The sequence below is a fragment of the Drosophila virilis genome, chromosome 4, assembly GCF_030788295.1.
Source record: "Drosophila virilis strain 15010-1051.87 chromosome 4, Dvir_AGI_RSII-ME, whole genome shotgun sequence".
NCBI classification, from domain to species: domain Eukaryota; kingdom Metazoa; phylum Arthropoda; class Insecta; order Diptera; family Drosophilidae; genus Drosophila; species Drosophila virilis.
Window position 1 is genome coordinate 16,523,821 of NC_091546.1, and position 16,079 is coordinate 16,539,899.

A 16,079-nucleotide genomic window follows, 5' to 3' on the forward strand; every position below is an offset into this window, starting at 1 on the left:
TTCTTTGTCAAACTCTAATTCTAGCTGTTCATTGTTTCTATTAAATAATGTATATAAATGTAAGTATATAATTAAATTTTTTAATTATTTTAATACTGTTTACTTTTTTAAGAATTACATTTTTGAGTATATATGAGTACCCATAAAGTATTATGAGACAAATTAATTAATCCCCAAACCTTTATTTTACTTATCAGCCAAACTTTCTAAAAATGTTTATTATAGTATATAGCATATATGTTATATCTTATATTATATATCTTATAGTATGGAGTTGAGTCCTTTTTTACAAACCTTTTATTTTATTCATGCTTCAATTTTACATAGCTCATAATGAAAAAATTCTCATATTTGCGCAAATTTAATACAAGTAAAGCTCGTATCTTTAGTAATATGTGTTATCACAGTGCTCCCTCCACTTATAAAACAAGCTCTAACAATGTTATATGTATATAGATACAACTATTAGTGTTAATTTGCTTCTTCATTGGGTTTGCCTGGTTCACTTCAGCGTTTTGATACCCTCTCGAAGCGCTTGGTAGCCGCGCTCTGCTCACCTCGCATTACGCTCCAGTTTGGCTCACAATTTGCAGCTACACATGTTTGACATGCGTGTATTTGTGTCTGTGTGTGTGGGTGGGTGGGGCAGGTGCATGTTGTGTGGAAAGCGCGTAATAAATACGACGACGGGCCCCAGTACGAGATTATATCATGGCGTGCATAGGTCTAACTGTCTGGCTCGTTGCCGCAGATCGTGCCCCGCAGTCGGCAATTTCTCCAGCCATATCCCTCGCCTTATTGACGACGCGCAAAGTTTGCCAACTAAACAAGTTTTGTGCCTCAAATGAAATTTAGGTTGCAACTGAAGCCCAACAAAAGCCAAACAAAACAAAGCAACAACAGCAACAAGAACAACGCCAGGCAACGAAAAAAAAATTAGAACTTTTGTACTGAAGGAAAGTGAATTTTATTTGTTCAACTTTATTACGTATACGTGCCGTTGTTCCGCCTGTGTAAATAACCAAAATGCAAAACGTGCCACGCCTCCCTGCCGCTTGCCCACAATCTACACCACCTGCTTTAACAACTCGCCTCTGATCTCTGCGCATCTAATGAAGACAACGCCGCCAGGTGCTCCTCGCACTTTTATGTTCATGCATTGCGGCCTGTTTAACGACTTGGGCAATGCCTAGCCCCGAGGAATTTATAAAAAGAAGCGAAAAGCAAGTTGGCGACGGCCGAGGAGATGAGAGAGCACACACATACAAAAACACACACACTTGCAACTCTCATATGCCTAAGCTAACAGACAGTAAATATTGTTGAAAACGGCAGTTTATTTTTGGGCCCAACATCATTCAATAGCAGGACAACACGGACAGACCGAAGCGCTGATGGAAGCAAACAGCAGCAACAAAGAGACAGCTGATTCCAGGTGCAAGCAGCTGGAAATATTGTTAAAGCCTTTTGCCAGCCGGTCAAAACGACCGCAAGTTAAATAAGAACCAAACGAGCAAAAATTCTTAAGGAGGCGCTGAGTCAAGCAGACTGGCCAATTCTCTATTTGGGAGTGTGTTTTACAGCTTGTCATGTATTTATTAAATTATTATTATCAAGGCATTTTTGTCTACTATGTGTTATTTATCAGTGTTTTTTTTTAGCCGTGTGGATACTATAGTTTTGTCACTAAATGCCTAACTTATCTGATTCCATTAAGTATATATATCCGCATCAGATCACTGTATGATCAAGACTTGAGTCTTGCACGAATAATATTTTGTAGATTCACATATTCATAGGAGATAATATGCCTTTAAAATAATATTATATATGCTTTAAAAGTATTGACGCTTGATGTCGGCCCGTCGCGAAGGCATTCAGGGAACTTATATCCCCACAAATGGAAGCACTCGTGCATTATTTCTCAAGTTTTCTCATACATTATAATAGTACATACACACACACACACACACACACACACACACACACATACACACTCACGCACACATGCATAACAGCCCGCATACACGCACATGGAGCGCGCTCATAAATAGAGGCTCGACAAAGAGTTTTCGCATATATAAACACACACATACCCACATGCTGGTATATGTGTGTGCGTGTGTTGTCCCTTTAGCGTCTTCAGCATTTAATGGCCTCATTAATTTTCTATGCTTGCCCTTAAATTATTTTACTAGACACAGGAACTGCTTACTTCCTGCGCTGCACGCTGCTCAGCGATTCCATTAACTTGACTGGCACTCCGGCAGCTGGCCCCGCCCTCTCCCCTTGCCCAGCCCCCGCAGCACTTGTCGCGTTGAGCGCACGCCAATGCCAATGCCAAATGTCTCAGTGCTCGTCCGCATTAATTTACATAAACTTAATTGTTTTATTTAATCAATAAAAATAATTAAATGCCATGTGCGTAAGTAATTAAAACAAATCGCTTATACTGCATGGCAAATTGAAATTGCATAAACATAAGCCGCCCCCTGTTGCATGCAACAAGCATAGGGCAGCGGCAGCCTAGCTGCCTACTCCTATAACACAGTCTGTTCGTATGTGTCTATGTGTGTGTGTGTGTGTGTGTGTGTACCTTTGTAATTATAGCACATCAAACATTAATCAGCAGGCAAATGCGTATGCAAAATACAAAACACATATGCATAAAATCAACGGCCAAATGATAATTTTGTTGCCAGCTCTGGGGATGCCAAATGGCAACAAAAACAACAAAAAGTAGAAGAATATTTGGGTTAGGAGAAGCCCACAAAATCCATATACCAAATTACTTTGTAAGCTGCCCGACGTTGCCCAGCAAAATTTTCAATTTTTCAGCATAATTTATGGTGCACAAAGCGTAAAAACCAAAAACCCAGCAAATCAGTGCGAGAAATTATGCAAAAATATTTTTCGACCGTGGTCAGCCAAAATCTAGCTGCGTATCTATACATCTCTATTTAGGATTGTGTATGTGTGTGTGCGTGTGTAAACGCATTATATACATACATACATGCAAAGGCAGTCCTGGGGCGCAGTCACAATTTGCAAGAGGTAAAACGATTTAGAGCCCCCAGCCCCACTCTCTTACACGCACACAAACATTTAGAGATACAAATTAAACTAATGCCACAGATAGATACATTTATATTGATCAGCAATTTAATGTAAATTATATTGTCTATTGCGTGGCTCTGCCCTATTCTGTTTGCATTTGTTATTGTGTCTCTCGGTGTGTGTGTGTGTGTGTGTGTGTGTGTGTGTGTGGGCACATTATGCAAATCAGTATCTGTAAAACTGTATCTGTTGCTTTTTATAGGCATTTGTTTTATTTTCATTTCATATGAACAACAACAACAACAGCAACAGAAGCAGACAACAAATGACTTCAAAGGCAGCTAAATTTAAAAAGCCCCTAAATGTATGCTACAAATAAACCTGCATCAATTGAATCGTGAGCATACTTTGAAATCACAGTCATATAGCGAAATAAATGAAAATGCCGCCTTTAAACTGTTCTATATGAATCGGTATTGTTAAAAAGCTATCAGATTTGTATATTTCGCTATGTAACACGGAAATTTGTGCATACCTCCAATAAATATAATCGAATAGTTAATTTTACTCAATATTTTCAAGGATGATGAATATTCTTTTGAAAGTGTGGTCGTATTTTTCATAATATGCAATAAAATATTCATCCAATTAGGCTATTCAAATATTTTTGTTTTCAAATTTATTGATTTTGCCAATAATTGCAGCAGTTAGTAGCTAGCTTTTATATTATATGGCTTTTCAGTTTCTTTAAGCTTTCAATTGCTCGTTTTCTAGACAAGTTGAAGTCGCGACTTGCAAATATATTTTCGGAGAATTCAATATATATATAAATTTATTTTTTAAAGAACCAAAAATATTCTTCAACACACCCGTTTAAGTCTTTAAGTAAACAAGGTTTCTGCACAATAACTTCTTTGCCTTCAAATACATTTAATTCCAATGTATTGATTTTGCAGAACAATATTGCTAAAAAGTAAAAGATATATACAATTCATGCGCATAAATTAATTCAATTTAATATAAGAACGCGATAGCGTCACGCGGGCTGCTGTTTTGCTCTTAATGTGGGGCTAGCGGTGTTTGACTGGCGCTGAAAAGTATGCTACAGCAGCATTTAAATACGGCGAACAAACAAGTATACGCACCGTGCGCCCAGCAAACGGCGAGATGGAGGGCGCAAGGCACTTGAAGATACCAGCCACTCCAATGTGAGCTTGGCTCATTAAAAATTCAATACAAAATACATTGACAATGCGTTGTTGCTGCTGCTGCTACTGTTGCTGTTGTTGTTGTTGTTCTCTTTAGCCCATCAGCCCGGCACGCCCCCACAACGATTACATTTCCATGCAAATCAAATTGGAAACCAGCACAAAAAGACATCGTTCAATGGGGAAAAGCCTTGACAGATAAGCCAAGATAAAGATACACAAAATTATAAAAACAATTTGCAGTCATTTGGATAGCGCAACCCGAACCCCAGTAACATAATAAAGATATACGCAATAGATATCTACGCAGTTGGCATGTTTTTCCAATATGGATAATTAGACGCGTGCCTCTGTCGCCCGGCGTCGCAATTCGAGTCGATGCGATTTGATACGATACGTTGCGATTTGTTACCCCTGGTTACCCATTGAAAATGAGTAAAACATGACATAATGGTTGGTTACCAATGTATGTTGACTCGCCGACCACTCGACTTCTTGTCTATATAGACGCTGGAGAAATATATATTTTCGTGTTTCGCGGAGCAAATGTAGCTCTATTTTCGATATCTTTCCAAATCTCCATAATATCGATAAGTTTCTAAGCTATCAAAAACACAAAGTTTCCTGGTACAGAGTATATACTTTGCCAGAAAACCTGCCTTTTTATTATCGCTTATTTATTTATTAAGCTCAACGCCCGCCTTGTCAAAGCTATTAAATAATAACAACTGCGCGTTCTCGCTATCTATAGCCTCTTTCCTAATCCCTCTCCACTGCCCCATCAACCCAACAGGTAGTCATGTTGGTGCGTGTCTGATTTGAGCCACGTGCATAAATTTATGACGTATCGATTGTTATTAATTTCAACGCCAGCCTAAACTATTTAGTCAATTTGTCAAAAAGCCCGCCACTTGTATTTCCACACTTCCACTTCCATCGCTCACACTTGCCCTCTCCCGGGCCAACTGCTGGGGCATTAAGGGGTTAATAATTCATTTGTGCAATGCGCTGCGGCCCGTACAACTTTCACTTACGTTCATCATCTGTCACACCTCATCAACACCGGTGCGTGCGCCTCCGTGCCGAGCCGCACCTCCATCGCATGCGACACAATCTCTGCCGCAATTGCTCTCTGGCAATATTGTCAATAATTATCTTCATATTTCACAGAAAAATTGTAGACAAATGTGCGACAGTTCGTTTGTATATTTGTTGACATACATATGAACAAATTGTATGTTTGTGTGTGTTAATGGACACGTGTGGACAGAGAGAACGAGAGGGAGAGAGTTTGGCAGATAGTCCTGTTGTATTGCATGCACATATTTTGTGCTTTAATTGATATTAATGAGCCTGGTTGGGGCAGCAGATAGGTAAGATCCGGCCAAAATGAGAGTATATGTTTCTCAATCAAAAAGCAGTTAACATCTACTAAAGAGATTTTCATTACCTCTGAACTAGCAATACAACCCAGTCTACATACATATCCTCAATATATAAAGTGTAATATTTATTTATAAAATCGAAGCAAAGCATTTTTAAAGCTTTCCACATTCTTTTAAAACTTATTAAAACAGAAGTGTTAACGCTTATATATTGTTTTCTTTTCAGATTACAAAATTCGGAGAACGCGTGTATTCATTATGGCATAAACTTCCAGGAGAGGAAATCATCTTCTACTCTGTATATTTTTAAGAAATATAAAACAATAAATAATCTAAAACACAACGTTTTTGCTAAATATGACTTTTTCTGACTTTTAAGCCATTCTGTTCCATTAACCTTCGCGGGTTAACCATCCCACCCTATCGGGCTTTATTTGGGCTAGATATGGTCATTTAAAGTTTTTCAACAAAATTCGTGTGGTGTGGACATAGAAGTAAAAGAAAGCATTGCATACTTTTTAGCTGCTCATTTAATTCGCTTGATCCTATTAGAGCAGGTCTTCTAATGCATACTTTTGGGCCGCCCATAAAAATAGCCATTCACAATAAGTTCATTGCAGCAATATTGATTAAATATTAAAATGGAAATATCTCGGCTAAATTCAGTCCGATTTCGGAGTGATATACCTCTTTCTACTCGTACGTATGCCGACTATCGAATGCCATCCAAAAATCCGCATTCTAAGAGACGTCCCAAAATTATCAAAAATACAGTGTAACCATCACGTTTTTTTCGAAAAATGACATGTTTCGGAAATCGAAAAATGTTGATGGCATTCTATTCTTTGGACCTCCTCGAGTATCCCCTCCCAATCTGCCCTCTATCGGGCTTTATTTGGCCGAGATATGGTCATTTAAAGTTTTTCAACAAAATTCGTGTGGTGTGGACATAGAAGTAAAAGAAAGCATTGCATACTTTTTAGCTGCTCATTTAATTCGCTTGATCCTATTAGAGCAGGTCTTCTAATGCATACTTTTGGGCCGCCCATAAAAATAGCCATTCACAATAAGTTCATTGCAGCAATATTGATTAAATATTAAAATGGAAATATCTCGGCTAAATTCAGTCCGATTTCGGAGTGATATACCTCTTTCTACTCGTACGTATGCCGACTATCGAATGCCATCCAAAAATCCGCATTCTAAGAGACGTCCCAAAATTATCAAAAATACAGTGTAACCATCACGTTATTTTCGAAAAATGACATGTTTCGGAAATCGAAAAATGTTGATGGCATTCTATTCTTTGGACCTCCTCGAGTATCCCCTCCCAATCTGCCCTCTATCGGGCTTTATTTGGCCGAGATATGGCCATTTAAAGTTTTTCAACAAAGTTCGTGTGGTTGTGGATATTGAAGTAAGAGAAAGCATTGCATACTTTTTACCTACCCATTTAATTCGCTTGATCCTATTAGAGCAAGTTTTCTAATGCATGCTTTTGGGCCGCCCATAAAAATAGCCATTCACAATAAGTTCATTGCAGCAATATTGATTAAATATTAAAATGGAAATATCTCGGCTAAATTCAGTCCAATTTCGGAGTGATATACCTCTTTCTACTCGTACGTATGCCGACTATCGAATGCCATCCAAAAATCCGCATTCTAAGAGATGACCCAAAATGATCATAAATGTAGTTTTGGAACGTCATATCTCCGCGCGGAGTTATGTCGTTTTGGAACGTCATATCTCCGCGCGGAGTTATGTCGTTTTGGAACGTCATATCTCCGCGCGGAGTTATGTCGTTTTGGAACGTCATATCTCCTCGCGGGGTTATGTCGTTTTGAAACGTCATATCTCCGCGCGGAGTTATGTCGTTTTGGAACGTCATATCTCCTCGCGGAGTTATGTCGTTTTGGAACGTCATATCTCCGCGCGGAGCTATGTCGTTTTGGAACGTCATATCTCCTCGCGGGGTTATGTCGTTTTGGAACGTCATATCTCCGCGCGGAGTTATGTCCGCGTTTTTAAAGTTTTTCAACAAAGTTCGTGTGGTTGTGTATATTGAAGTAAGAGAAAGCATTGCATACTTTTTACCTACCCATTTAATTCGCTTGATCCTATTAGAGCAGGTCTTCTAATGCATACTTTTGGGCCGCCCATAAAAATAGCCATTCACAATAAGTTCATTGCAGCAACATTGATTAAATATTAAAATGGAAATATCTCGGCAAAATTTAGTCCAATTTCGGAGTGATATACCTCTTTCTACTCGTACGCATGCCGACTATCGATTGCCATCCAAAAATCCGCATTCTAAGAGACGTCCCAAAATTATCAAAAATACAGTGTAACCATCACGTTTTTTTCGAAAAATGACATGTTTCGGAAATCGAAAAATGTTGATGGCATTCTATTCTTTGGACCTCCTCGAGTATCCCCTCCCAATCTGCCCTCTATCGGGCTTTATTTGGCCGAGATATGGCCATTTAAAGTTTTTCAACAAAGTTCGTGTGGTTGTGGATATTGAAGTAAGAGAAAGCATTGCATACTTTTTACCTATCCATTTAATTCGCTTGATCCTATTAGAGCAGGTCTTCTAATGCATACTTTTGGGCCGCCCATAAAAATAGCCATTCACAATAAGTTCATTGCAGCAATATTGATTAAATATTAAAATGGAAATATCTCGGCTAAATTTAGTCCGATTTCGGAGTGATATACCTCTTTCTACTCGTACGTATGCCGACTATCGATTGCCATCCAAAAATCCGCATTCTAAGAGATGACCCAAAATGATCAAAAATGTAGTTTTGGAACGTCATATCTCCGCGCGGAGTTATGTCGTTTTGGAACGTCATATCTCCTCGCGGGGCTATGTCGTTTTTTAACGTCATATCTCCGCGCGGAGTTATGTCGTTTTGGAACGTCATATCTCCGCGCGGAGTTATGTCGTTTTGGAACGTCATATCTCCGCGCGGAGTTATGTCGTTTTGGAACGTCATATCTCCTCGCGGGGTTATGTCGTCTTGGAACGTCATATCTCCGCGCGGAGTTATGTCGTTTTGGAACGTCATATCTCCTCGCGGGGTTATGTCGTTTTGGAAGCATTGCATACTTTTTAGCTTCCCAATTAATTCGCTTCATCCATGAGAGCAGGTCTTCTACTGCATACTTTTAGACCACCTATAAGAATAGCCATTCACAATAAGTTCATTGCAGCAACATTGACCCAATATGATCAAAAATACAGTTTTTGTCGGTATGATTCTAGTTAAAACTGGACTTAACCACGAGTCGAACGCGACCAATCTTTCCAAGATCGGACTTTATTTAGCCAAGATACGGCCATTTAAAAAAATCGGAAATATGTCATTATTTTGAAGTTTTTTCGTTTTTTTGCCATAATACTTGTCCGATTTTGGAATCTCTGCTATCGACTGGCATATCACGTTTTTTGCTAAAATCACTTTTTTCGGATATCTGAAAACTTTGATGCCGTTCTATTCTATGGACGTCCGCGAGTTAACCCTGCCAATCTGCCCTTTATTGCGCTTTATTTGGTCGAGATATGGCCATCGATTGCCATCCAAATCTTCTGCCTGAGAAATGAATATTTTAAGCTTTGTCTTATTCATTTTTTTTCCTTTATTTTATTTTATTTTATTTACAATAATTTGTATATTATCAGATTAAAGACTTCGAAATTCCAACTGATTCTGCTGACATCGACGGGTCCTTAAATGCGTATGTTTCCAGCATTTCCAGAGCCATTACCGAATGAGGTATAAGTTATATCTGCATAAAACACAATTAATAACTATTATAAGTTAAACTTATGTATGTACATTTTTTAGAAAAATTAATAATCATGTCCATAAACATAAAATTAACAATAACTATGAGTGACGCTTTAAAGGAAACAAATAAATAATATAAAATAAAAAGGCAATGTTCTGTTCTTTTTAATTAAAACGTCGTTGGTAAATTTCTACTGAAAGGTTTCAAGATTTTGATACAAAAATAAAATAAAATATTAAGGGTAATTTTGCGGACTGCGACTGTCGCTTGTCATTTAAAAATACTTATTCTAAATTTGTATGTAGGATATAAATATTTATCTACGAGTCAAAAATGCCCCTTTTTTTTAGATATGTCTATTCGCAGAATATTTTTTTTTATAGCATTTACGTAATCGATCAACATAAATACTATACTAGGAAGCTCATGCTATACACTTATATAAATATCTTTTATTAAAGCTTGTGTTTCAATCTAAACCTTTAAGAAGGTAACAGAAATGACATTGGGCATACCCGATCCAATCTGACAAGGCACACACGGTAATATGCTTAGTCAATGTAAATTAAACAAAACACACAACAAAAGTTGTAAAGTACATAACTAAGTTAATTTTGATAAGCTTATTGAATATGCACACAGGGCTCCACCAAAATATCAATCATCGGCAAACTAACAAAGTTCTCTACTTTGCTTTCAGCACACTTTAAAGGGAATTATTGATAGTATAATATTGGTATATATATAGTTTCTGTTTAAAGCAGGCATGCATATGTATATGGCATTAGTTATAAGCGTTGTTGATGCCAAGAAGGTAAAATTTAATTGCGTATACGCCTAGTACGACTGCATAGAGTTGTCATAAAGGAGCAGAATTATAAGCCCCGAGATAATTTATAACAGTGAATGTTTCGCATAGTTTGCATGGCTTTCAATCCAGCATAAAAGCATATGTGCGAGAACATCATTGATTAACCTGCCATGGCATAGATCATAAGGCGTGTTGGTTGTCTTACAGCTCTAACCTTTAAAGCACTTTGCTTGTGTGATATGCTGCTGCTTCATATTGGCCACATATCAGGGCCACACTCGCTCTCAATCCGCACACCTCCCTTCCCAACATTCATCATTATTAAGGCCTTTAATTTATGGGACCCGCAGTCGTTGTCGTTTTTTATGGTGTGTGTTTTACATTGACTATAACATTGGGCCATATACTCGCCAGGGCTCGTATGTTGTAAGTATGGCAGCTGCTGTCGCTTTTGCTGTTGCCGAGTTCAAAGTACTGCCAGGTAACTCTCGGCTTCTGCCATGTGCACACAAAATCGATAAATCTTAAAAATTCAATAACAGCCGCAGCACGCGATTCTGCTCCGGCCCAGCTCTGTCCCCCAAAAAAAGCCACCCCGTACAGCAGAGCCCAGTGTGTGGTGTGTGTGCGTACGGGCAGCGTCGGGGGACAGGGGCTGGATGGCCATTATACTCATGTACATGTCAAAATCAAAGGCGAGGGTCAATGGCAAATTGGATTGCGTCGACTTGTTGTTGTTGTACTTGTTGTGCTTGTATTTTGTGAAAATTAAAGATTTATCAGCCGTAATCAGGCGCACGCTCGTTCTGTTTCTAGGCAGCGTTTGAATCAGTTTCGCCAGCGCCAGTTTGGAAAACTTTTAATTGGCGGCTTTAAGGCATTATATAGCCCGCCCAAGCAGCAAGAAAGGAAAATACCGCCCACACGCAGACACACCTACTCTTGAAATAAGCCTTCATCAATGCAAGTGGAGCGTCTCAACAAGCCGCTTCAACTATTTAGAACAGAAAACTTTTGCTTTCATGTCGAGCCAACTTGAAAATTAAAGCGAATTTCATTATTGGCCTGCTTCTGCTTTAAAAGTTCGCCCAAGTGGTCGCAAGCAGAACCACAACAACACAGCAATAACAACAACAAGAAGAAATGTCAGGTAGGCAACAACAATTAATTATATACACCAAAATAAAGCCGCTGACCAGCTGGCAGTAGATCGACGACGCCAGCTCCTTCTGGCATGGCAACAGGCAGCAAATGACGAGGTCGGTGGCATTTTTTATGATTTGCTGCTGCTACATAGCTCTGTGTGTATCTGTGTGTGTGTGTGTTTGTGTGTGTGTATGTGCCTGTGGGCGAATCGCACTTCGCATTATTTATTGCCCATTCATAGCCATACACATGCATACATACATGTTCATCATTGCACCCACACACACACACACACACACTCCCACACGCGGACGTAAAATGCGTAAATGCATACAATATTTGTTTATTCTGAAGCTCTCCTCCACTTACTCGGGACCAACAGATTGACACAGCCGGAAACCGTAGTCGAGTGCCATCGTCTGCATTCCGCCATTTTTCAACGGCTCAGACGACCGAGCAGAGCCATTAAAGTTTTTCATTTCGGCAGTTTTTTATTTTACCTCGACCCAAAAAAAGGAGCCAAACCGAAAGACGCCATCGAGTGCATTTGCGGCGATAAGATACTTGGTAACTCAATTCAGTTAACTGATGCAAGTCGCGGCAAATAATTATCAACAATTAATTAGACGACGGGTAAAAGCTCTTTAAACTTGTTAGCATATTGTCTGCTATTAGCATAATTAATTAATTAATAGATGATTTAATCAAGGCACATGGTAAAACTAAAGCTCGAAATCGGGGTCGATTCGTAATTCAAAACCCTTTTTGATGATTTTTGTTTAATATCTCGGGTAAATATTGTCTTATTTTAAAATGCTATACATTTTTGAATTGGTATGGAACATGCCACACTATCGAATGGCATTTGAATTAACAATCAGAGGATAACATCAAAAGTTTGTACAATGAATGATATACCTTTTTGTTGTTTGCCTCTTGCTGGTAGTGCCGAGCTGCATCCAAAGTATATCTAAGAAGATATTTATTAACACCAAATTTTTTTCTGATTTGATTTTAGTAAGCTTAAACCCGAACTCCAGGCAGCTAATCATATTCTTGAAAATGGAAGACTCGCTAAAAATAGCATTTATTTAGTGATAAATATATCTTTTTAAATTAACATCAAATAAAGATTAAAACAATATTTAACAAAGTTTAGTCAATTGAATAAAACCAAAAGGAAGTTCTTTTGTGTCCCTTCGTGCTCTTTTCTGTAATCCTTCGCGGGCATCATATGTGTCTGTTTTCTTTTTTTTTTGCCAAGACCCTTTTGGCTTAAGAAACCGGAACAGTATCAAGATGCTAGACAACTTTGAGTTTGTCTTATGACTAAAAATAACTGGCGTTTATCTTTGGCAAGCAACTGTTTTAATTGTCAATGCCTTTGTTGCGGTCGTTGTTGTTGGCCGCCGCCTATGCCCGGCAATTAAACCATTTGCAGTTTATAACCATGGCAAGCCATTAAACAGAATTAAGTCAGTCCAGCTAACAGCCACGCCCCATGCCACATTGCGGCCCACAATCCCCAATAAGCAGCCGAACAGTCAGTCAAGCGAGACGCCAAACTCGAGTACCGATTCAAGAGAGCTGCGCCATAAATCGCTTATCACGCGACATTAAAACAACAACAGCAGTAGAACAACAACAACAACAACAACAATCTTGCCCCATGTTGTTGCCTCTGCTGATGTTATGCCCGCAGCAAATGCCAAAAATTGCCGCACACAAAAACAATACAAAACACAGCCAGAGAATGTAACGGCCACGGAGTTTTAATGTACTGCCGGTTGACTGCCGCCACCCCCCCCCCCCCCTCCACTTACCATAACCCTCCTGGGTGGGGCTGGCCCGAAAAGGGGCAACGAGTGCAAAGAAACCTTGAAAAATGGCAACAGCAGATTAAGCGCATAAAATGCTACCCCGCAGACTCCAGTCCAGGTTTGAGTGGGTGGGCCGGAGCCAACAGTGAAATTGGATTTGGGGGGAGCTGAAATAAAAATTAAGACGTCATCAAAATGCAATTAAAAGAGTAGGTAAAAATGAGAATAGCCGCAGATTTATTTAAGCCCAGGGAGCAAAAGCCCAAGCCATTAAAGAGCTCACAACACGGGGTGCAGAAGGGGGAGCTGGGACAGCTGGGGGGCCAACTGCTGCTGTGCATTGTCTAAGAACAACAATAACACCAAGCACAACAAATAGATTTATTGTTGATGGCATTATTAAATTTCTTTATTTTTATTATTTTGTTTTTTTTTTTTTCTTTTTTTATTTTATACATATTATTTTGCAGCCTGTCATAATAAAAAGGCAGCGCAAAAACTGTGCTGATAGGAAAACCAGTGGGTGGGTGAAAAGGGGAGCGACTGCGCTCGGGGTGCCGGGGCGTTAAGCGGGCGGCGACGAGCATATTGGGCAGAGCCATGCTAACGAGGACGCACCGTATATAAAGATAGGGCTGACGACGGCCTGATGCAGAGCAGCAGCGATGTCAGCGCACGACAGCATCACGCCCCGGGGGCAATGGCAGCGCGACAAAAATAACAAGACTTCTCTGGTGAAGAGTGCCAGCACACGCGAACACCCTGTAGAGAGTTGCCTAACATAATAAATGCCATTAAAAAGCTTAGTAAGAGAAAACTGCTTGACTAGCAGATGCCACGCTTTTGCTGATCGACCCAATCGCATTGTGCTTAAACCTACTTTTCAATCTAGCATCAGTTACATTTGCTCCACGCCGCTATACCCCATTGGCAGGCCGGCAACAGGGTATTCAAAAACGTTGAAGAGCAGCAAGAAAAATTGTTAGCCGTGAAATTAATGGGGAAGTTGACAACATGCTATGCAAAAAAGAATCAAGAACGAATGCTGTTGCAACACTTAATTAAGTTAATAATTGACAATGATGATGGTTCCACAGGGAATTGGAGCAAGCAAAACAACAAACAAACAAACAAAGGCCTTCGTTATAAATATGTTAAGTTATTAATGCTATTACTATTATTGTCATAATAAATATTATTTATACGAGCGTACATTAAGAATTACATTTATTTCAATAAATATATATATTGCTATTTAAACTGGGCCAAACGGGTGAAAAGAGATTTTTAAGCATATTTATATTTATATTTATATTTATATTTATATGAATTCTCGTTCAGCACTAGGTCGATTTTGTTATACCCATCAAGTTGGATCAATCCTCTGTCTGTTTAATAGTTTTAATGCATATGTAACTTTATACAAAAGATTAATTAATACATATCGATTATTTGTCAACGGTTATCGATCACTCTGCCAACGCAATAATAAAAAAAAAATAACAAATTAAGCAGCATTGAGAAGTCAGATTTAATTAAAGTAAATATATAAATAAATAAATTGTATAATATTCAATTTGTATAATGAGAAGACAGATTTATTAAAGAAAATTTGCATTTTGAATTATTTGAATTTGAATTCGTTTATTAATTTCAAGTAAATTAACTAATAAATTATTAAGTATTAAATTCGCTTAGTAAAAAGGCAGATTCAATTTAAAAATATGTAGACTTGAAATATTTAATATTGAAATTATATATTGAAAAATCAGTTGTAATTAAAGAAAATTGTATGAATAAAAATACCTTTGTATAACAATTAAGATCTTTTCATTTTCGTCTTGCACACATATTGTATTTCTCATAAGTGCCAAACAATTGAACATATCCAGAATGTGAGTTTGCTGTTTTTAGTGTTACAAATAAAAGTATTTTAAGCCATGAAATGCCAAAATTTTCCCTTTAAAGCATCATCTGTAATTCTCAAAAATTTAATAACATGACGGCAAAGCTCTTTCATTATCCAAAGGACATAACAACAGACAGCAACAGCACAGACAGCAATCACATGTCCGATAAGAGCCCACACACGCGCACACTCGCATGCACACACTTACAAGCACACACATCGCCCTAAACCCTTGTTAATTCCAAGCATTGGACAAGAGAATCTGTTGCAATCACAGCGCCAACATGGTGCTAAGCAGCGGCTGCCTGCGTCAGTAATCTGTATGACGAGATTGCATTAAAGCCAAACAATATTTAAAAGCGTTTTACTCATTTGCCACGCCCCGCGATTGTCGGCAGAGCCGTACGCCCAGAAATTGCTTGCATACCCCAGAGACATAACTGTAATTACAAGAGTACACGACTGACGCGCTTTACCCCGTAAGGATTGCTGGCAACGCGCCTCCTCTGGACCGACATCCTTGGCGTCGTCTGCTGCGGAAATGCCGCGAGCGGCAAAATCGAAAATACAAAAAGCAAAATTAGAAAAAATGAAAAGGAAAAAAATAAGAAAAATAAATTAAAAAACGAACCATGAAATAAGGAAATTTATCAGCAGCAACAGACGGGCAAAGGCGAAATCCTAAGGCCAAAGCGAGACGCAGCAGAAATGCAGCCGTTGGAGTGGGGCCAGCGGTAATAGGCAGCTGAAGCGGCTGAAGCGGCAGAAGCAGCTCAAGCCAAGATGCCAGGTGAGCACAATTTAATTTCTCAAGTTGGGTCTCTAATCAAAAGGATTTTTATCGCCATGCCAACGACGAAGAGGACGACGACGACAAGAACGGGGACGAGGACGTCGGCGATGTTGCCGCCTTTGACAGCATTTTTATACAGTCTGCAAAAA

General features: G+C 38.9%; 1 long non-coding RNA gene across 3 annotated transcripts in view; it reads left to right on the forward strand.

Moving 5' to 3' along the window:
* The window catches only part of LOC26531910 (uncharacterized), a 166,564-nt gene extending 160,558 nt beyond the window's left edge, over positions 1–6,006 (forward strand). For 2 of the 3 annotated variants that reach the window (XR_011416555.1, XR_001450149.3), the window contains exon 6: positions 5,877–6,006. This is a non-coding gene — a long non-coding RNA (uncharacterized lncRNA). The remainder of the gene's footprint in view (positions 1–5,876) is intronic. The other variant, XR_011416556.1, reaches the window with a different exon arrangement.
* Positions 6,007–16,079: the final 10,073 nt, after the last annotated feature.